Source organism: Dipodomys ordii, unplaced genomic scaffold (assembly GCF_000151885.1).
Source record: "Dipodomys ordii isolate 6190 unplaced genomic scaffold, Dord_2.0 Scaffold1000000578, whole genome shotgun sequence".
Taxonomy (NCBI): Eukaryota; Metazoa; Chordata; class Mammalia; order Rodentia; family Heteromyidae; genus Dipodomys; species Dipodomys ordii.
In genome coordinates, this window is record NW_012284195.1 from 1 (window position 1) to 5,904 (window position 5,904).

At 47.0% G+C, this 5,904-nt stretch overlaps 1 pseudogene; it reads right to left on the minus strand.

Moving 5' to 3' along the window:
- Positions 1-1,060: 1,060 nt before the first annotated feature.
- On the minus strand, positions 1,061-2,542 carry LOC106002751 (annotated as a pseudogene).
- Positions 2,543-5,904: the final 3,362 nt, after the last annotated feature.

A 5,904-nucleotide genomic window follows, 5' to 3' on the forward strand; every position in this document is an offset into this window, starting at 1 on the left:
TCACCCAGGAACAGTTACTATTACTTTCTCCTGGACCAGATGAAATCCCGCCTTCTACCCCTAACGTCCACTCTGCTTGACAAAAGGAAGTAGCAATAAATAGTCAACGCTCCTTTGTAACTATCAAAATGTTGGAATGTTAAGTCTGCTCAGGGAGAATGGACCCTTCTCTTTTCTCTTCTCCAGGGGATACCGTAAGAAGATGCCCAAATGATTGTTCTCCCCAAAGGACAGCATATGGACCTGCCGAGAAGCCCCTGCCCAACACCTTAAACCCACGTAAATGGGAGCATAGGGAGGCCCCCCACGTCACTAGGTCACTTGCAGCAACCCCTCCTCCCCTCCATAAGTTGGCTTCCTGCACAACAACATATCTTTCAAGCTGCAAGAGGGGCTCTCCCAAATGAACTCTTTCTACCTGAACCACGTGGCAGTCTCCTCTCAGAAACCTGTACACTTTGGTGCTGAGAAATGATAACCTTCTTACTCTTTTTATTCTTTTGGAAATGACTTTATTGATTCATTGATACAGTAAATTGTGGACAGTCGGGACTGCCCCAGGCCTGGGGGATTTCCTCACAATCATTTAGCCAAACAAGAGCATGGTCAAGTTCTTTCCAGGCTGAATTCACTCCAGATTCCTGAGGATGTGTACCCACGTAGACCAAAGTGCTCAGCATCTTCTGGAGTACCATAGCTATCATTGAAAAGAAAAGCTCAGAAACAGAGGTCTTTCTCTTCCACTCACACTGACTTATTGGGGTCTATGCTCCCCTGAGAGTGCTTTTACACCAAAGCCTTCATTTCTTTTTTATTTTTATTTTGCCAGTCTTGGGAGTTGGTCTGAGGACAAGGGCACTATCCATGAGCTACTTCTGCTCAGGCTAGTATTCTGCAACTTGAAAAACAGCATCACTTCTTGCTTTTTCTGAGTGGTACTGAGGAAATGAACTCAGGGCTTCATGCATGCTAGGCAAGTACTCTACAACTAAGACACAATTCCAGACTCCAACTTTCATTTCTGAGTGCTCAGAAGAGAGCCAAGGAGAGATGCACCTGACTACAGAGGCAGAGCAGAAAGGCCAGGGAGACGCTCCATGGTGACCACCCAGTTGCCTTCAGGCCCCAGGGTATAGAATTGGCATGTTTTGTGACGATGAGAGAAATTGGTACAGATCTGGACCTTCTGAGTAGTCCCTATGTCTCTTAATGCCTGTGCCAACCTAGCCTGAACCTGGGAAAATCTCTGAGAGTCAAAGTTCCCAACCCTACAGCCTTGAGGGCGGTAGCTCTCCAGAGGGGCAGGGTAGAGCCCTCGTCTCAAATGAGGCAGCCTGGCCGTGTGGCTCAGGAGGCTCTGCACGGCAGACATGGAGATGTGGTTTCCATAGAAACTGAAGACGCGGAGCTGGGAGCACAGGCTCAGGGCGGGCAGCATGCACAAGAGCTGGGGATCCGTGATGGCACAGTCCTCCAGGGCCAGGGTGTCCAGGGTGCTGGCTGCGTGCTCCAGTAGGACTCTCAGGGGCTCAGGACTGAAGTTGTCCAGGGGCAAACTCCTCAGACGCAGGTGCTTGAGCTGCCTGGAGCAGGGCCACTGGGACAGGAACCACAAGTCAGCCTCCTTCAGTGGACACGAACTGAGAGACAAGGTCTTCAAAAGGGTGAGGTTCCTGAGGATGGTGGGCAGCTGTCCATAAAGGAAGAAGACTTTGTGCACATACAGCTCCTGCAGATGCTGCAGCTCTCCCAGATGTACAGCGTATATGCAGGAATATGAGAAATTCTTGTGTCTGGAAGTGTTGAAGTTGGCACTCATCCTGGAGAATTTGAGGATGCGAAGGTTCTTCATCTGGCTCAGGTAAGGAGCAAATTTTTTCATGGTTTCTCGGTGCCAGAATTTATTTACCTTTAGTTCCTGGATAGAGTCCAGCTGCACTGCAAGGAGAGCCTTCTGGATTATGTAGATGGAATTGGAATGAATCTGCAGCTTCCTTGAGCAGAGTTGGACTCTTTCTTGCTTCTCCCTGGCCCACTGGAGCAGGTAGGCTTGGAGAGCATTCTGGCAGCCATCTTTGATGGTCAGGTTCTTGTGTATAATCAAGGGCTGCTCTTCAGTTATCAACAAACCACAGCTCTCTGTTGGCCTGTCAGTCAGGATATCTGGATAAGAGATTCGGGCTATTGAAGGGTAACCCTGTATCCAGATGTTGGGGTGCTCATTCCGCAGGTCGAGGACTTGCAGTTTCCACCGACTGGAGCGCTCCTTCTTGGCCAGTAGCAGATCGAGCCCATCCAGGACAGTGTTGAAGGTTTCCAGGTCTGGAGACTCTGCCAGGTCCCCCAGGGGGAGGCAGGAGAAGGGCCAGGCCTGCACGAGGGCCTTCAGCACCTCTGTGTGGGCCCTGGCATAGACCTCCACGAACAGCGAAGGGAACAGCAACACCGGTAGATCCTCCAGAGCAGCGATGGCCAGGGCTTGGTTTCTCAGCAGACTCTGCATGGCCAGATGCTGGAGTGACGGTGGGGTCCTGATGCTCATCTTCATGGATGAGATGTGCAACAGATTTGAGCCAGCAGTGCAGGCTCTCTGCTGGACACTGATTGCAGGTCCCAGGATTCTGTTGCTCTCCTCTGGTCTCTGGGCATCTTTATAACTAAAACCCACACTCGCCCTTACATGTCTACCAATCAGAGAGCACCTTCTGATGGGATTTCTGAGATACACCATTCACACCTGGTCTGCTTGTAACAGGCTGGATTAATTGAAGCAGTGGTTCTAAGCAGACTGATAGGATTATAGGTGTAACCCGGTTGGTGCCGCTTCCATTTAAAATTTTTTAAAAGCATTTCCCACACTTACATGTTAATCCGTTGAGAAACATTCTCAGATATTTCACTATCCTGAGCCTGTAATGATTCCAAGAATATTAGCCAGCCCAACGTTATAGCATCCACCAACATATCTCTAAGAAATTTTCTTTTCCTTTCCTTCCTTCTTCCCTTCCTCCCTCTCTCCCTTCCTTCCTTTCTACTTTCCTTCCTTCCTTTCTTCCTCCCTCCCTTCTTTCTTTCCTGGCTGCCTTTTCTTTTTTTTAAATCTTGTGCTGGACTGGGACTTAAACCCAGGGCCTGGGGGCTGCTTATGTGTTACTTTAAGTCAAGGACAGTGCTCTACCACTTGAGGCACAACAGAAATCCTGAATCCAAAAACGTCTCACTGGGCTGGGAAGGTGGCTTAGTGGTAGAGCATTTGCCTTGTGTGCATGAGGCCCTGGGTTCGATTCCTCAGCACCACATAAGCAAAAAGAAAAAAAGTCGGAAGTGTGGCTCAAGTGGTAGAGCGCTAGCCTTGAGCTGAAGAGCTGAGGGACAGCGCCCAGGCCCAGAGTTCAGGCCCCACAACCTGACACCCCCAAAAAACAACCAAAAACGTCTCACCTGTTATTGGCCCAATGTGTGTGTAAACTGTGACCCTCAGATCTCAGAATTCTTGAGTAGTAGGATTCTAGGAATCCTAGAATTTTTGTGAGGAGTTTCTTGGTGATAATATTCTCACCTGCATTCCTGCCTGTCTGGTTTCTAACTGACATCCTCAGTTCTCAGTCTCCGGAATCAAATTAAAAGCAAGACACATGTGTCTAGGTGAGCACAAAGTGAATTCTTCATATAGAAGTGCGAAGGAACTGTGATCTGCATACTTCAGACACATGTGACCAAATCTCAACCAGCACAGCTTTAAGTACTGAAAATTCTCATCCCCAAATACTGGAGAAAGAGAAAGAATTCTCTTGTCTTTAGTGGGATGTCATTTGAAAGGAATGCAGAATGGGATGACATTGTACAAGAAGAAACGTAGTCATTACTTGAATCATGAAACTGTAGTCCTGTACCTCAACTTAAGAAAATAATTTAATAATTTAAAAGAAAGAGTCTCCGATTTTCCTGCTAGACTAGCTTCTAACTGCCATCCTCTGATCTTAGCCTTTGACTAGTAGAATTACAGGCAGCATCTACCAGATGCCAGTGTGAATCTTTCTTTCTTTCTTTTTTTAATTTTTGGTGTTTCTGGGTGGACAGGAATTGAATATTTCCAGTAGAAGAGCAAATGAAGTGTGCCTGCATTCTCGAGGCAAATTTGATCATATCTCAATCACTATGGTGTAAACTACTAAGAATACTTACTCCAAAAATCTGTGAGATGTGGAAAGGGTTCTCTTGCCCTCAACGGAGGCCATATGGTATTTGATGTTGAATTTTAACCTGTAACATTCCCCCAGAACATGATCTATATCTGTACCACAATGGAGAGCTTTGCTTACTTAAAACCATTAAGAAAAACAAAATCAGCTGGGCACCGGTAGCTCACGCCTGTAATCCTAGCTACTCAGGAGGCTGAGATCTAAGGATCACGGTTCAAACCAGCCCGGACAAGAAAAGTCCGAGACTCTTATCTCCAATAAACCACTAGAAAACCAGAAGTGGCACTGTAGCTCAAGTGGTAGAGCGCTCGCCTTGAGCTGAAGAGCTGAGGGATAGCACTCAAGCCCAGAGTTCAAGCCCCACGACTGACCAAAAAAGAAAAAAAAAAGAAAACAAAACAAGATCGTGTTCTAGTTGTTTCCAGGATGCATTCACTGCAGATTCCTGATGCTGGGTGCACAGAACATATGTACCCCCTGGACACTCAGAAACTCCTGGAGTTCCAGAGCTACAATTGAACTGATAAGCTAAGAACAAGACCCCCTGTTTTTTCCACCTGTACTGATCTGTGGAGTTTGTGCCCCCTAGAGAATGCACTTCTGTCCAGGTTTTCATTTCTGATGACAAGAAGAGATTCCAGGAGAGAGGCACCCTACTACACTGGCAGAGTAGAAAGGCCAGCAAGCCCTCCTCTGTGGCCACACAGGAAATATCTGGGCCCAAGCTGTAGAAGTGGCATTTGTTTTGTTAATAACAGAAATTGATACAGATCTGGACCTTCTGGGATATCTCCATGCCACTCAATGCCTGGACCAAACCAGCCCAAACCTGGGCAAATCTCTCAGTGTTGATGTTCCCTAGCCACCAAGCTCCTCGAAGGTAGCTCTTCAGAGGGGCAGAATAGAGCCCTCATCTCAAATGGCCCAGCTTCGCCGTGTGGCTCAGGGAGTTATTCTTGACCTTGTTACCTGCTATTTCTGTTTACAGTGGGTCTCCTGTCTGTACATTATAGTCCTGACACCTGTAATCCAAGCTTCTAGCTAGACCAGTTACAGGAATGATCAAGGCCTCTCACTGGATCCTTGCCTGCTCCAGTCCAGCCCTAGTTTCTGAGTGGTTATTCTTAACTAGTACATCATGCTCTCGCTACAAGTTGCCAGACATTAGCCCCAGGCTCTGAGGTCACTTCCACATTGGTTGCAGCAGCACTCCTCCCACTCTCTCATATATAATTAATCTGACCAGAATATGTTGGCTCTCTACACACCAATATATCCTGCAGGCCAGAAGATGGCCTCTCCCAAGTGAACTCCCTTCTGCCTGAACCATGTGGCTATCTAGCCTCAGAAACCTTTACACTTTGGTGCGGAGAAATAATATCCTTCTACCTATTCTTTTCTTTCTTTTGAAAGTAAGTTTATGGATTGATTGACAGAATAAATTGTGCTGGTCATTATGTAACTTCTTTTAGAGTTTATTTTGGTTTTTGATTTGTGCCAGTACTGGGATTTGAACTCAGTAAGCAAGTTCTCTGAGCCCCATTTCCCTGATGATCTTTAGGTATATAGATTGTGTGTGTGTGTGTGTGTGTGTGTGTGTGTGTGTGTGTGTGTGTGCGCGCACGCGTGCGCCATATGTTTGTATGTGTGGGACCTGGGTATTGTCCTTTAGCTTTTTTGCCCCTAAGCTAGTGATTAACAC